The sequence below is a fragment of the Odocoileus virginianus genome, chromosome 34, assembly GCF_023699985.2.
Source record: "Odocoileus virginianus isolate 20LAN1187 ecotype Illinois chromosome 34, Ovbor_1.2, whole genome shotgun sequence".
NCBI lineage: Eukaryota > Metazoa > Chordata > Mammalia > Artiodactyla > Cervidae > Odocoileus > Odocoileus virginianus.
The window spans coordinates 13,377,641-13,395,291 of NC_069707.1; the positions used below are offsets into that span (position 1 = coordinate 13,377,641).

Sequence of the window (17,651 nt, forward strand, 5' to 3'; positions counted from 1 at the left end):
TTCCCTCCCTTGACTCTATATCCTTTTCCAACTATTCTCTCCCATTCCTCTCCCCTGCACAACCAAACTTCTAAAATTGAAGTTTAGTTGATTTACAATTTGCAGCAAAATGGATGGACTTGAGAATATTATGCTTAGTGAAATATATCAGAAAAAACAAACACTGTATGTATCACTTATATGTGGGATCTGAAAAATTATACAAATAAATGTATATGCAAAACAGAAACAGACTCGCAGACATAGAAGACAAATTTGTTACCAAAGGGGAGAGGCAAGGCAGGTCAAGTTAGGATCATGGGGTTAATGCAACCAAACTTTTGAAAGAGTTGTTTAAGCTGACCGACTTCCTTTCCTTACCTAGGGTTTGTACCTCACCCTGGTGGCTCAGGGGGTGAAGAATCTGCCCACAATGCGGGAGATCTGGGTTCAATCCCTCCAGGAGTCAGGAAGATCTGGAGAAGGGAATGGCTATCCACTCCAGGATTCTTGCCTGGAGAATTCCAGGGACACAGGGGCCTGGTGGGCTACAGTCCATAGGGTCACAAAAGAGTCAGACATGACTGAGCGATTAACACTCCTCCAATCAGTCCAACATCCTAGGACTATACTCAAACGGCCTGTCATCTGATTGTCATTGACCCCCCCACCATGTAGCTAAATTCAGTAAATTTTCTTGGTTTCAGGGAAAGGATTCACTCTACAATAAAAGAGAAAGCAAATTTGTTCAGGGAGTTTAAGTAGCACACAGATTTTTAAGAGGGCCAGTGAGACAGACTCTAGCTAAATATCCAGGAGGAAGGCCCATCTGAGGCAGCATCAGCAGAACTTCCAAATGATGATAGAAACTCTGCTCCTCCCATTTGTGAGTTGCCAGACCGTCCTACCACCTTCATGCCAGAAGACCAAGTCTTTTCAATGCACTCATCTCCTCCCTCTGCTAAATAAATAGACTAGTCATTCATACATGTTCAATGGTTTATTTATCATTACATTCTCACAACCCAAGATCACACATCATACCTGAATGTTATGCATGAATACTGTCAATGTTCCTAGTTCATGATAATGAGGTTTAACATGATATTTTTAATATGTATGTGTGCACATGTTTAAAAATATAAACTCTTTATCTGGAAATAAATATTACAGTTTTTAATATGGTAAAACTGATACTGTCCTCTCAAAATGAGCGTGCCCTTTTATAGGTTCCAGGATCAACATACTTAAGTGACTTTAGCTTGTGATTCAGATTTTTCATTGTTCAGGGGTGGCGCTGTGGGTTTAAACTTTATTTTGTAGCAGTTTTTATATTTCAGTTCCAAACTCCAACCTGTGGGATAATATTTACTGTTTCTGTTTCTTGCTTGTTTCTCTTTCCTCTGGTCCTCCGTCAAGACTGTCCAAGAATTAATGAATTGTGTGCATCAAATATTAGTACTAATGACCTTATTTCCATAAAAATAGGCTCACACTTTGCCAGCTTTTCCTTTTGCAAGCTTGCCTGTAAGAAATGATCCATTTGTTTAAAAATTGAAAGAAATTAGAAAACGTTTGCCTCCTATTAAGCTGGCCATGGCATAGAACTTAATCTGTTTCAGCATTTTCCCAAAAGAGGACTTTTTTAAATCCAGCTGCACTGACAGCTCTAATAACTATTTCTTCATCTATTTTTTCCTGTAAAACTAGTGACAAAAGCTAACTTTCTCAGTCTCATCATGTATTCTTTGTAAATGAGACGCAGAATTTATATAAACATCCAATTAGAGATACGGTTCTTATCTTGGAGGAGACAGAGACTGGAATTTGTGAGTTTCATAGAGGAAGTAACTTTTCAGGTGAAGAACTTCAGAAACCTGCAGAGGACTTCTTAGGTCTTTGCTGGGTACGAGGCCATATATGCTTAAGGTGACACTCCACAGTCAAACAAAGGAGGGAAGAATTGTAAACAGCTCCCAGAGCTTACAACTAGGCAGGAAGCCACTCCAGCTTGAACCAGCCAGAGTAGATGCAGAGTTCACAGTAGTCATGTGGAGCATTCAGTGGGGACCTCAGTTGGGTCAGGCGTTAGTAGCAGGGATGAACTGCCCCTAGAATGATAAACCTACACTAGCACAGCTTTAAAAGGGGCCTTGAAAGGATTATGATGATCTGCAAGTAGCTTAATAGCCTGCCAGAACAAAGTCCAGCTCCCATTAAAGAAGGAAAACAAAACGTAGGCATCAAACAGTATAAAATTACCATGTTCAGTATCCAGGAGAAACTTACTAGATGCGCAAAGACACAATGAGACATGACTCATAACCCAGAGAAATATCAGAGCTATCAGAATCGGGATTTTAAAAGGGCATAGATGATAGAACTAGTATAAAATGTTAAGATAGCTATTTTGTTGTATTCAGAATAATTAAAGGAAAACATGAACAATAGCTATTTTGTTGTATTCAGAATAATTAAAGGAAAACATGAACATAATGAGAAGTGGAGATAGAAAAAAAAAAAAACACAAAATGGAACTCACAGATGAAAAATACAGTGTCTCCCATATAGTAAATAAAAAGGAACAGACCTCCATGCCAAACTATGTAATATATATATGTAACTGGAGTTCCAGAGTTTGGAAGAGACAGTGCACAAAAAATATTTGAAGAAACAATAACTAAAAGGTTCCAAATTTATAAATTTGTATAAATTCACAGAAAAAATTCAGTGAACCTCAAGCCAAATAAACCACACTAACAGACATAATAATATGAAAGCTAGTAATAAATAGATCTCCTAACAGTAGCTTCCCAGGTGGTGCTAGTGGTAAAGAACCCACCTGCCAATACAGGAGACGCAAGAGGTACATTTTTTGATCCCTAGGTCGGGAAGATCCCCTGGAGGAGGGCCTGGCAACCCACTCCAGTATTCTTGCCTGGAGAATCCCATGGACAGAGGAACCCTGGTGGGGTACAGCCCTTAGGGTCCCAAAGAGTTGGACACAACTGAAGTGGCTTAGCACACACACACAACAGCTGCCAGGACACACACACATACACTCACACCGTATACAGAGAAACAGAGATAAGTGTGACTTCAGACTTTTTTCAAACCTTATTCAAGTCAGAAGATAATAGAATGACATTTTAAAATACCGAAAGAAAGTCAACCTAGAATTTTTACACTCCCCAACTATCTCCCAAGATTGACATCTAAATTAAAATTCAATCTGATAATCAATAGCTAAGAAAACATGTGCCATACAAAAGTGTGCTAGATGAATGTTAAAGACAGTCATTCAGCCAGAATGAAGTGGAGTTGGCCAGACATGGTGAATATGTGTGTGGATATGAAATACTTTTTTTCTTATTTTTTACTTCCTTTAAATGTTTTTTGATTGGTTGAAGCAACAATACTAGCAGTGTATTATGGGGTTTAAAACATATGTAAAAACTAACAATAATAACACAAAGAATGGAGGCATATGAAAGGGACATATACCCAAGGGAGAAAAAGGAGAAAGAAGAGATGAGACAGAAAACAGAGCAATATGACAGATTTAAAACTAACCATGTCAATAATTATTTTAAATATTAATGGTCTAAACATCCCACTTACAAGATATCCTCAGGTTGCATAAAAAAGTAAGACTCAGCTATATATATTACCACAAAACTCTCACCTTAAATTTAAAGGTACAAATAGATGAAGAGTAAAAGGATAGACAAAGATATATTATCAAATAAGTAACTATAAGAAATCTATGTTACTATCAGAGACCTAGGCTTTAGAATAAAGAGTATAATTGGAAATAAAAAGGGACATTTCATCAAGAAGAAATAACAATGATAAATTGTATAGCCACCATAAGAAAACTTCGCAATACTAAACAGAAGCTAATAGAACTGACAGGAGAAAGAAAAAACTGGCAATAATAATTGGAGGTTTCATCAGTCTTCTGTAAGTAATTGGTGGAACAAATAGAAAATTGGAAAGGATATAAAAGACTCTATGGCACTGTCAAACAGTTGAAATTTACAAGCACTACATTCAAGTGTAGCACAATACATATTCTTTTCAAGTATACATGAAGTCTTTACGATGGAGAGTTTACTGAACCATAAGTAGTTATTAAATTTAAAAATTAAAGTAAAATTTTAAAATATACACAAAATGTTCTCAGTACAAAATGGAATTAAATTAGAAATTAACAAAAGAGAAATATCTGAAAAATATTCAAATACTTAGTAATTAATATACTTCTAAACAAACTATGGGTCAAAAAAACCACAAGAGAAGTAGGAAATGTTTGGAGCTAAATGGAAATAAAAGCATAATTTTTATAATGCAACTAAAGCAGTGTATAGGTGAAATTTAACAGCTTTCGTTGCTCCTGTTGGAAACACCTCAACTCAAAATTACAGAAGGCAGGTTTGATCCCTGGGTTGGGAAGATCCCCCAGAGTGGGAAATGGCAACTCACCCCAGTATTCTTGCCTGGTGAATTTCATGGACAGAGGAGCCTGGTGGGCAGTGGGGTCGCAAAAGTCAGACATGATTGAGCAACTAACACTTTCACTAATTTCACTCACACTAATTTCCCTACATACAAACAAATTTCATCCCAAGAGTGTGTTTGTAACTCCCACTTGTTCGTAGGTCCAACAAAGTTCGCCTGGGTACCCAGCTAACACAGTGGTCTATATAGTTGTTAGTCACTAAGTCATGTCCTACTCTTTCGTGACCCCATACGTAAACCTCCTGGACTTCCCTAGTGGCTCAGAGGGTAAAGCGTCTGCCTACAATGCAGGAGACCCAGGTTCGATCCCTGGGTTGGGGAGATCCTCTGGAGAAGGAAATGGCAACCCACTCCAGTACTCTTGCCTGGAAAATCCCATGGATGGAAGAGCCTGGTAGGCTACAGTCCATGGGGTCACAAAGAGTCAGACACAACTGAGCGACTTCACTTCACTTTCACTTCATGTAAACCTCTTAATTAATTTCATCTCTTTCTAAATGGTAATTAACTTCTAATACTATTTGAAAGCATCCTTTTCATTTTTGCTTTATACTAAATTTCTTTTTTTTTTCCTCTGTACATGAGATCAGTGTTGAACTAGGTTTACCTGTGAATGAAAATAAGAATGGACTTTACAAAATAACAAATCAAATTATTTTCAGCTTACTTAAAGCTAGGTCACCTAATTTGATCCGTGTAAGTCATTTCAAGTACAACACAGAATGAAATGTATAGATGTGTTTCTTTATGTTGTTACTTACTCATCATTTTGTAAATTCATCTAGTTTAAATAATCAGCCCAGTTTTGTTCTTTATTCTGATCAGCATCCAGGGAGGGCAGCTCGTGGTTTTATGCTGAATTGCACTAACAGGGGAACAGGTGATGATCTCTGCCTTGCCAAGCCTTTTTCTCTTAATATGCCTGTGTGCTAAGTCACTTCAGTCCTGTCTGGCTCTTGGCAACCCTGTGGACTGTAGCGCACCAGGCTTCTCTGTCCATGGGATTCTCCAGGTAAGCATACTGGAATGGGTTGCCCTGCCTCCTCCAGGTGATCTTCCCAAGCCAGGGATGGAGCCCATATCTCTTATGTCTCCTGCATTGGCAGGTGGGTTCTTTACCACTAGCGCCACCAGGGAAGCCCTTTCTGTCTCTTAATAGTATACTCCAAAAGAAAAGTTCAAAGAATGGATCTTAGTTCCTTTCCCAACCTGAGGTTTCCATAGGAAAGGTAATCAATAAAATCTATCTTTGATATAAACCATAGATGACTGCCTGTACAGAAATCCTTTTTAAAGTTCTGCCAATGCAATTAATGAGGAGACCAAAGATTGATCACATATCCAATTAACTAAGCCACAGGAGAAGTTTCTAATCAAGCACATCCTGTTTATAACATCTATATACCTGGCAACCAGGAAGGCAGCCTTTTTCCTCCCAATTACAGAATTAGGGAGATTTTTTTTTTTCATTCTACTCCACAGTCAATTCAATATGGTTACTAGAGAGCTTCAAGTATTTCTGACATCCATTCTGCTTTAACAGGGAGTTTTGTTGTGCAGAAGCTGTTGAAAGTGAGTAGTGTTTTTAACACATTTTATGTGACTAGTTGAAAAAAAGGGTACAGAGCCAAACACAGTGAAAGGGATGTATTATTAGTAGAAATGCCACTCATGTTGAATTAATTTGGTCTGTGTGTTAAAACTCAGAATTGCTGACTTGCAAGCAGCAGAACTCTGCTGACTTTTGGCTGTTCGAGCTGTGTGTCATTGAACAGACAGGAGTAAATTGCTATACAGTAACAATTATATAGAAAACACTATCAGTTTTGGAAACAAGAAATTGTGTAAATTTGTCTTATACATAGAGGCAGCTCTTTTCTTGAAGATAGCAGAGTTCATTTTGTCCTCAAAAATGTTCTAAATGCTGAAAAAAAATTCCTTCTTTGTATATCTCAAGAATGACATGAAACACTTATGTTAATACACTTATCACAAAATACATCTGAATTCTAACACACCTCTTGAGGTATATCTGAGTTTCACTTCCATCTTACCTTGTTGTGTTCTTTATTCACTAAGTCGTGCCCAACTCTTGGCAGCCCCATGGACTGCAGCACGCCAGGCTTCCCTGTCTTTCACCATCTCCCAGAGTTTGCTCAAACTCCTGTCCATTGAGTTGGTGATGCCATCCAACCATCTCATCCTCTGTCACCCACTTCTCCTGCTGCCCTCAGTCTTTCCCAGCAAGATCTGGGTATCATCCTTAGCGAAGATAAGTGAACTACTTCAGTACATTCTATCATCAGTCAATCAGCACAAAGGACACCCATGAGCCAACAGGGCAACCCTCACTGCTCGATAGCCATCATTTGCCCAATGTCTTCCTGCAACAAAGCTAGTTTTGACATCTGGTACAGACAGTAAGTGTTAGAACATTGCTACCCAATGTGTGGCAATGTGCAATCCATGTGCTGATTTGCAAAACATTTCTTATTGGTTCCCAACAAAGTAACTGATGGAATGGAAAGGAAGCATTTAGAAATGTTTACAGCAATTTAACAGAGTGAGTTTATATCTATTAAATCTAATAGTTGGGCTTCCCTGGTGGCTCAGATGGTAAAGAATCTGCCTGCAAAGCAGAAAACCTGGGTTCGATCCCTGGGTTGGGACGATCCCCTGGAGAAGGAAATGGCAACCCACCCCAGTATTCTTGCCTGAAAAATCCCAAGGACAGAGGAGCCTGGTGGGCTATAGTCCATGGGGGTCACAAAGAGTCAGACACGACTGAGAAACTAACGCACACACAAATCTAAGCAAAGACTAATTGGGGCTTGTACATTATTTTCTCATTTTATTATTTATTTTTTATCATATTTGACCAAAGTATTGCTATAAGACTGATTTGAAAATTTAAAAACAGAGTAACAAAACAACAACAGCAAAAAACACCCTGGTTCTTTACCTTCAATGATATAAGAGTCACTCTTTTTCTTTTTTAATATATTTTTCTTTGATTATGTCAGGTCTTAGTTGTGGCATGCAGGCTTAGTTGCTCCACCGCATGTGGAATCACAGTTCCCCAACCAGGATGGAACCCATGTCCTCCGCATTGCAAGGCAGATTCTTTACCACTCGACCACCAGGGAAGTCCCGAGAGTCCCTCTTCTAAACCAGAGGATTAGCAAGCTAGGAAAGTGTCACCAATAAAGTGCTAATTATGGTGGCAGTGTAACTAGCTAATGGTAATTGACTGCTTACTACTGTATTTATCTCTCTGTATATGTCTGTGTGTGTGTGTGTGTGTGTGTGTGTGTGTGTGTGTGTGTATGTGAAGGAAAGCTATGATAAACCTAGACAGTATATTAAAAAGCAGAGATATCACTTTGCTGACAAAGATCCATATAGTAAAAGCTATGGTTTTTCCAGTAGTCATATACAGATGTGAGAGTTATACCATAGAGAAGACGGAGTGCCTAAGAATTGAGGCTTTCAAATTGTGGTGCTGGAGAAGACTCTTGAGAGTCCTTTGGACTACAAGGAGATCAAACCAGTCAATCCTACAGGAAATGAACCCTGAATATTCACTGGAAGGACTGAGGCTGAAGCTGAAAGTACTTTGCCAGCTGATGCAAACAGCCAACTCATTGGAAAAGACCCTGATGCTGGGAAAGGTTGAAGGCAGGAGGAGAAGTGGGCAACAGAGGATGAGATGACTGGATGGCATCACTAACTCAATGGACATGAGTTTGAGCAAACTTGGGGAGATAGTGAAGGACAAGGAAACATGGCATGCTGTAGTCCAGGGGTGTTGCAAAGAATCAGACACGACTTAGTGACTGAACAACCAATGTTATATACTTATATGCATATATATCTTGATGTACATATTAAAATACTTATTATATACATATGTATATATATGCATCTATGTATATATACTGTCTATGTATATATTTGTATATAGAGAGCATTAAATATCTTCATAATAACTCTAGAACTTTGAAGTTAATATCATTTATCATTGCCCATTTAGACCTGACCCTGATTTGTTCGGGATATTACTGCCAGTGTTCACTTTTCACCCCAGATTTAGTCTTCGTTCAAAATTAAATTAACAGTTTCTCTTATTACCAGTGCTCTCCCATGGATATACGAGGGTGAAGAATAATTATGGTTCTTCACCTCCCCACCCCCCGCCAAAATAAAACCTGTTATTTCTTGTGTCTTTTCTGTATCTCGGAGGGTCCTTGGTGGGCACCTGGGAGTAGCCAGGTCAGAGGCTCCTGAGTAGAGCCTCATCCTTGTAATCAGCCTTTCTAATAGCTGCTGCCCACTCTTCCTGCAATGAGTAAAAATGTTTTGCTGTGTAACTGGAGAGAGCTGATTGAATTGATTCCATCACTCGTGTACTTCCTGGAGGTCAGTGTTCTTATTTAAAAAAAAGAAGACTGAACTGAAATGAACTTTATAATAGGCATCCGTTTGCTGAAATTACTTATATTAAAGACAGAGTAAAGGGAAGTCATTATTTTGATTAAATAGATTCGATGTGCTGAGAGTCCCTTGGACTGCAAGGAGATCAAACCAGTCAATCCTGAAGGAAATCAACCCTGAATATTCATTGAAAGGATTGATGCTGAAGCTCCATTCCTTTGGCCACCTGATGCAGAGCTGACTCACTGGAAGATTCCCTGATGCTCAGAAAGACTGAGGGCAGGAGAAGGGACCGACAGAGGATGAGATGGTTGGATGGCATCACCGACTCAATGGACATGGGTTTGAACAAACTCCAAGAGATAGTGAAGGATGGGGAAGTCTGGCATGCTGTAGCCTATGGGGTCACAAAGAGTCAGATATGATTTAGCGACTAAGCAAATGTACTGAAGGGAATGATGACCACAAATCACTCTCTTTGACAAATTTTCACCTTGAGTAGAACACGGGCTTTTGAGCAAGTTTACTGCTTACCTGATTATATCTTTAAAAGTTCTTTTTTAGATTTTATGAATATAAGGCAAAATATACAGAAAGTAACTTCTGGAAGAACAGATAGTATACTATCTCATATGCTGAGTATGTATGAGTTGACTATTGTTCCATATGGGTGTGTTACAAAATGCAAGAGAGAATCAGAGGGAACCCAGTTGGCTTAGTTGTGGAAAAGAATTTGAATAGCATACAGAGATATGACATGAAACACAAACATAAATGGAATATATTTTGTATGTTTTAGATCCTTTTGGGTAATGCTTCCACATGGTATTAATCTCTATTCTCGTTTAACATGTTTATATAAACAGTACCCTATGTTGAATTTCCATAGTAATTATCCCTGCTTGTGTAAGCATCTTAAATAATTATATGAATAATTTCTACTTGGAGACACTGGCTCTGGCACACCCTTTTCCCAAATGTTGTGATTTTGTTTCCTCTACTGCATTCTTTTTCCTTTTCACATTTTCAGTCTTTTTTCCCTTTCCTCATGTGAACTTGCTTATCTTCTTTATGTGAATTGAAATAATGGGCATGTCTGCTCTTTGAAAAGCAGTTTGATGAATCTCAAAATGAATATGTCACAAAGATGAAAGAGCTATCAGTTCTTTCCTAAGTAAATACATTATGACTCCATATTAATCACTGGCGTTTTCTCGAATGGCACAGTGACAGTAATAGGCCATGTTAAGGAGTCTCATTGTCACCAGGCAGTGTTTATGACAGAATTGCTCTTACTGTGATGTATTTTTGGTCCCATTTTGAAAACATTCACCCTAAGCTAATGCTGCTGTTTTAAACTAAAGCAAAGCCTGAATGAGTCAGGTAAAAATTGGGACTTTCAAAGTGCTGCTTTGTCTGTATTGGTCTTCTAGACTTTCTGAAATTACCCAGTAATTGAATAACCTTTCCATTCATTTTAATTCTGCAACTCTGGCCTCTGTTAGAGCATCTGCCTACTCACTTGCACTAGAAGAGCCTTGTCTTTCTCTGTTTCACTCATTTAACAAACACTGACGACCTCACCGGTTCTCAAGCTTTTGTGTGTGGTGAAATTCCTGGAAAACACAGTGCTTTTACCACATATCATTTTGATGATATTAGCATCCAAATAACTAAATTTTCCATGGGCTTCCATGGCGGCTCAGACAGTCAAGAACCTACCTGCAATGCAAGAGACCAGGGTTCAAACCCTGGGTCAAGGAGGATCCCCTGGAGAAGGAAATGGCAACCCACTCCAGTATTCTTCCCTGGAGAATCCCATGGACAGAGAAGCCTGGTGGGCTACAGTACACAGGGTCCCAAAAGTCAGACACAGCTGAGTGACTAATACTTTCACTTATATTAGATTCCAAAATACACAAACATGAGCAGGTACCAACATGTGAAGAAGGAAAAAAAGGGGATAAACTTTATGAGAGAAATTTCTCCCCATGAAGTTAACTCTTTCACTGAGAGTAAAATAGAAGGTTGGTTCTATGACCTCCATCAGCTCGCAAAATACCAGTTCTTAGTGGAAGCTTAATTGAGACACATGAGTATTACTTCATGTGTATCAAAAGTACCAAGGTGAATGGTCTAGACTGTGCCCTAAAAGAGCTCACAGTCTTGTAAGAAAAGCTCTCAAATGGCAAAGCTCTAAAACAACATGGAATTACAGGTCAGAGAAGTGGAAGCAGTGCCCAGCACCTTCCCACAGGCTGGGAAGTTCTGCAAAGGTGTCTGGAGGAAGTGCCTCCACCAGATTCTGGAGATACCAAAAAAAGTAAGACCCTTTAGGGTGTCCGAGTCCAGTTCTTATATAAACAGGCTTGTAGACAAGTCACAGCTCCAAGAGGAAGGCACGCAGTTCTTTGTGACACTGAGCAGAAAGCGCCTGTTGTTCAGTTGCTCAGTCACGTCTGACTCTCTGTGACCCCATGGACTGCAGCACACCAGGCTTCTCTGTCCTTCACTATCTCCCAGAGTTTGCTCAAACTCATGTCCAGTTGAGTCGGTGACGCCATCCAGCCGTCTCATCCTCTGGCGTCCCCTTCTCCTCCTGCCTTCAGTCTTTGACAGCATCCGGGTCTTTTGGGAAGAAAGCCCTAGAGAGGGGAAAACAAGTGAATGAGCCTGACAGGGAACAATTGAACAAGCCTTCGGTGATCTTTCCTTCCAGCTGGTGCTTCACTCAAACACACGATGTCTTTCCGACTCTCGTGAATATACTTCCTCTACACGACAACCACGATGCTTCAAGTTCACAGCTTAGCGTGGCCTGAACCAGTGCTTCCGAGGCTCTAAGAGTACCCATCATTTGTATCTCCGTATTGTTTTGTATTGTTAAAATGCAAACTCAGATCCAGCATGTCTGATGTGGGACGTGAAATCTTCTTTACTAAAAACCTCCCTGGGGGTGTGATGCTTCTGGTCCATAGACTACACTTTGAATGGCAAGCACCCAAGTTTTAACTCTTTGTATGAAAACCTTGGCGACTGCCAAGTAAATCTCTCATCCTTGCAGTTACATTTAAAAACCCATCATACAATTTTGAAGGAAATCATCAGGAGTATGTTTATAAATAAATAGGACAGTATTTTGTATATATAAATATGTATAAATAGGATAGTATTTTGTATAAATAAATATGAGAACAGTAATTTGTCTAAAGGTAATAAAAGTGGAGCAATTATTATTATTGTAATTATAGATATGTGTGTGTGTGTGTCTGTGTATGCTCAGTCATGTCTGACTCTTTGTGATCCCATAGACTGTAGCCCACTAGGCTTCTCTCTCCATGGAATTTTCCAGGCAAGGATTCTAGAGTGGGTTATCATTTTCTCCTCCAGGGGATCTTCCCCACCTAGGGATTGAATCTGCGTCTCCTGTATTGCAGGCAGACTTTTTACCACTGCACCACCTGTGAGGCGGGTATACTCCATTTTACCAACAGGCAGAGATTAAGTACCTTAATGCCATGTAGCCAGTACAAGGCAGCTCTTTGCGACTCCAGTCTAGATCTCTCTTACTCCAAAGATGCTATACTCCAAAAATCATAGTCAAAAGAAGAAAATAGGAAGTTGATAGAAGTGCAGGATCACAAGAGTAGAAATTGTGGTGTTCTGTCAGATGGAAATGATTGAATCTTTTGGGGACAAAAATTAGCAGCTGAGCTGCCTAAGGTGTTGTTTTAGATAGCTCCATCAAGTAATGCTTTTCAATGTGTCTGAAAAATGCTCATGAGCTGAAAAAGGAAGGGGACTGACAAGGTTCTGGGTCTCTAATGGTAGAGGAAAGCATAGGAGGAAAAATTTTCTAGTCTTTTTATAGATTTATATGATTTGATACATATTTATGTATTTATAAATATCTATGAAAATATGAACGTGAGAGAATTGCTGACTCAACATAATGCGGCATTTTAGCAAGCTTCGTATATTACTAAGGAAAAGGAATCGAATGGATGGATTGACTGATGGAACCAGATTCTAACTGCCAAGAGTGGACCAAATCCTGTTCTCAGTGGTTATTCACTCCGAATGCATGAAGAGTTTACTTCTTAAATGTTTCATAGTTTAATGTAATCATAAAATCGTGATTTTTCCAAATGGGGAGTTTTGAAAAAAGCATACCAAAAACTCTCCCGACCTCAAAAAAAGGGGAAAAGCTGTTTTGGATACCACCCTTTTTAGAAGAATAAGTTGTGAAACAGGAGGTGGCACTGAAAGCTTGCTCCATTACATAGATAAGTGCTGGCTTAGCTGAAGCAGGGTAGTTATCAGAAGTTTTCAATTGAGGAGTGGGTTGTTTTCCTTCACAGGGAAAATATATCAATAAATATGGTGAATTGCCTCCTGTCCACCCTCATGCTAAAAAGGGCCTCACAAATCTGGCTTATTTAGCAAATACCTTTTTGGGGCTCAACACTGAATCAACAACTATATGACAAAACTGAATGCTTTCACTAAACATGACAAGATGGCTTCAATTATAATGAAGTGTGATTGTGGGGTAAGGAGTTGACTGTGGATACTATGAGTCACTTCAGACTCAATTCATTTACATGTGATAAAAATTACAGTGTTCGTGGTGAAGTGAAAATTCAAACCATTAGTTTTCTTTCTTCCCTGAGTAAGCTTTTGTGTAGATCTCTGATCTAGGAAGAGTCTAGCCAATGGACACAAGAACAGTACAATCCACCCTGTATAAAGTGGAGTGATCTCTCAGTAGGAAGGAAGTGATAGAAATCTTCAGCATCTGTAGCCTGAAAATATTAACCACACCAGCTTGGTGTTGACATTATGCACAATGCTCTCAAGCCTTGTACTTGAGTACAATGTACTTAAGTAAGTACTTAAATACTTACGTATGTATAATGATTTTTTTCCAAGTATTTTAAATTTTCAATCCACTTAACCCTTATAGTAGTAATGATATACTGATATGTTCTGTAATTATCAACAAATATCTTCAGATATGGATGTTGGACACAAGGAGATTAAATAACTATCCAAAGGGCATCCAGTTGATGACAAGAGGGAAGATGGGGACACAGCCCAACTCCAAAGATGGTTTAATCACCATATTGGACTGCAACTTAGCAGGAGGGATGGAGGATATTGTCATTTGTATATTTCTAAGTTTGGGTGGACTCTGGGAGCTGGTGATGGACAGGTAGGCCTGGCGTGCTGTGGTTCATGGGGTCGCAAAGAGTCGGACACGACTGAGCAGCTGAACTGAACTGAACTGAACTGAACTGAAGTTTTATATGGGCTGCTCTGGTGGGTCAGACAGTAAAGAACCCACTGCAGGAGACAGAGCTGCAATCCCTGAGTCGTGTTCCAAAGATAAGATACAAATGTTTCTAAGAGGATAAAATACACATTTTTATTTTATTTTACTTTATTGCATTGTATTTTTATTGTAAAAAATCCACTGTTTTTAATGGAGATATAGCTGATACAGTATCATGAGCATCTTTCTGTTTAACAGAAAACACTGCTAAATTTCAGGAAAACCAATATATATTAAATATATTTTTCTCTCCTTCCCCATAAGAGTTTTGTCATTCAATTGGGAAACAATATATAAGCAAAAATGATAAAGAATAATATCAGGGCGTACTCAAGAATTGACAATGCTATCTACAAGAGAACAAATTTAAAAGAAAAACAGTTCTTCATCTCTCTCCCAACTGTATTTTTAAAGACAGTTCTTGGCTTGGGCAGCCCATTTTAAGAATAACAACTTTAGAACTAAGAACAGTTTTCTCAGTCTAACCATCCATGTAAACTTAAGGCCCTTGTACATCAACCTCTGTCAGAATGTCCAGCCTTAGCTTGAATAAGTTTAAGAAAGCTTGACTTGATACTAACCTCACAGGTAAATTAAGGTCTTACCTGAATATCAGATAGGCTTTCTATTTATGAAAGCAAGTCTCTTTTGGTTGCTTCTATTTATCAATCCATCTTCTAACATTAGGGATCTTACAAGCAGATGGACATTTTCTTCTACTGGAGGTTACTTCAAATACTAGGTAATATTGATTCTGATTATCTGAATCTTCTTTAAACACTTGTGTTCTACGTGTAATATTCTCATGAGATTTTTTTAAGTTTGTTTTTTTTTAACTTTCCTGATTTTCTGAGCAAATTCCACTTCCCTTCTTAAGTTGTGGAGGCCAAAATTGAACGTAATAATTTAACCAGCCCAGAGAAGACCTATCACCAGTTTGTATTACAAACCATATTCTTATTAATGCATTCTAAATGATTTTGTTTATATCATATTGTTGATGAATAATGAATTTATTGTCCAATAAATTACCTTGTATGGTCCTATTAAGCTATATTTCTCCCATCCTTATCATATGCAGTTTTTTTAAATGCTTGTACTTATCCTTTTAAATTTTATATTGTTTTGTTTGACTCATTATTCAAACTGTAAAGATTTTCTTTAAATTGAGATATAATTGACATATAACAATGTTAATTTAAGGTGTAAAATGTGTTGATCAGATGCATTTATATATTGCAATATGACTACCTCAGTAGTATTAGCTGACACCTTCATCCCATCACATGATTATCATTTTTTTAATGGTGAGACTATTTAAGACCAAGTCTCTTCTTCATCGTCAGTTGTTCAATCATGTCTGACTCTTTGTGACCCTGTGGACTGCAGGACACCAGGTTTCCTGTCCTTCACCATCTCCTGGAGTTTGCTCAAACTCATGTCCAGTGAGTCGGTGATGCCATCCAAACATCTCATCCTCTGGTCTCTTAACAACTTCAAAATAGGCAATATAGTAGTGTTAAATATAATCACGGTGCCATGCATTAGCTCTTCATGTTCTATGAAGAAGAACTTATTCATCTTCTAACTTCAAGTTTATACCCTTTGATCAACATCTTCCCAATTCCCCCACACCCCAGTTTCTGGTACCTGTGATTTTATTCTCTGTTTTTATGAATTCAACTTTTTTTAATTCTATATATAAGTAGTGCATGCCTGCTCAGTCGCTCAGTCCTGTCCAACTCTTTGTGACCTCATGGACTGTACCCGACCAGGCTCCTCCATCCATAAAAGTTTCCGACAAGAATACTGGAGTGGGTTGCCGTTTCCTCCTCCAGGGAATCTTCCCAACCCAGGGATCGAACTTGTGTCTCCTGCCTCTCCTACACTGGCAGACAGATTCTGTTACCACTGAACCACCTGGGAAGCCTACATATAAGTGATGCCATACAATATTTGTTCTCTGTCTGCTTTATCGTCTTTAACATAATGCCCTCAAGAACTGTCCATGAATAATATTCCATTTTTGTATGTGTATATATATATCACATCTTTATTCATTCATCCATCGATGGATACTTAGATCATCTCCATATCCTGGCTTTTGTAAATAATGCCTCAGTAAACATGGGAATGCAAATATCTTTTTGATATCCAGTTTTTATTTCCTTTGGACATATATTCAGAAGTGGGATTGCTGTATCATATGGTAATCTTTTTAATTTTTTTAGGAACCCCCGTACTGTTTTCCCTAGTGGCTGAACCAATTTACATTCCCACCAAGGTTTCCCACATTTACATTCCCACAAGGGTTCCCTTTCCTCTACATTTTTGGACAATACTTGTTATCTCTCATCTTTTTGATGATAACCCTTCTAATAAGTCTGAGGTGATAATCTCATTATGGTTTAGATTTGCACTTCCCTGATGATTAGTGATGCTGAGCATCTTGCCATCTGTTTGGCCATTTGTATGTCTCCTTTGGAAACATGTCTGTTCAATTCCTCTGCCCATTTTCAAATCGGATTTTTTTGTCTTTTTGTTATTGAATGGTAGGAATTCTTTGTATATTTTGCAAATTAACCTTTTATCAGACATATGTTCTCAGTCGCTCAGTCATGTCTGACTCTGCCACCCTATGGACTGTAACCCACCAGGCTCCTCTGTCCAGGGAATTTTCCTGGCGAGAATACTGGAGTGGGTTGCCATTTCCTCCTCCAGGGGATCTTCCTGACCCAGGGGTCGAACCCACAACTCCAGTGATTCCTGCCTTGCTGGTGGGGTCTTTACCACTGAGTCAATCTACAGGATGGGGGAAATATTTGGGGACCATATCAGACCTGTTGTCCCCAAATACTTCCCTCATTCTGTAGACTGACTTTTCATTTTGATGTGCAGAAACTTTTTGGTTTGCTGTAGTTCTGCATGTTGATTTTTGCTTTTTTTTTTTTTTTTTTTTTGCATAAGGATGGTTTTGATCATTGTACCTCATCCAGAAAAAATGGAAGGCGCAACATGGGATAAAATTGTATACAACTGGAAGTGAGATCAGAATTTTCTCTTCATTTCTTGGCAGATACAATTAATTCACAACAGAAGGAAAGCCCTCTCTGATCACGATCTAGATTTATGGGTTTTGCTTGTTAATAAATTTGCCTAAGCCGTGGAGGGGGAAATGAAGATGCTAGAGCCATTAATCTTATTCCATAACAGCATTCCCAGAACCTCAGTGAGAACTAAATGAAGTATTTTTGTTTTTTAATTTGTTTATTTGCTTTCGGCTGTGCTGGGTCTTGTCGCTTCGTGGGCTTTCTCTTTTTGCGGAGAGCAGGGGCTACTGTGCAGTTGTAAGCAGGCTTCTCACTGCAGAGGCTTTTCTTGT

General features: G+C 38.7%; 1 protein-coding gene and 1 non-coding gene across 5 annotated transcripts in view; both read left to right on the forward strand.

The window, feature by feature from the left end:
- Positions 1-17,651, forward strand: part of RGS17 (regulator of G protein signaling 17) — a 105,443-nt gene that overhangs the window by 44,453 nt on the left and 43,339 nt on the right. The gene's annotated exons all lie outside the window — the stretch shown is intronic.
- TRNAC-ACA (transfer RNA cysteine (anticodon ACA)) lies at positions 4,750-4,822 on the forward strand. Its single transcript has one exon. It is a non-coding gene; the product is annotated as a tRNA-Cys (tRNA).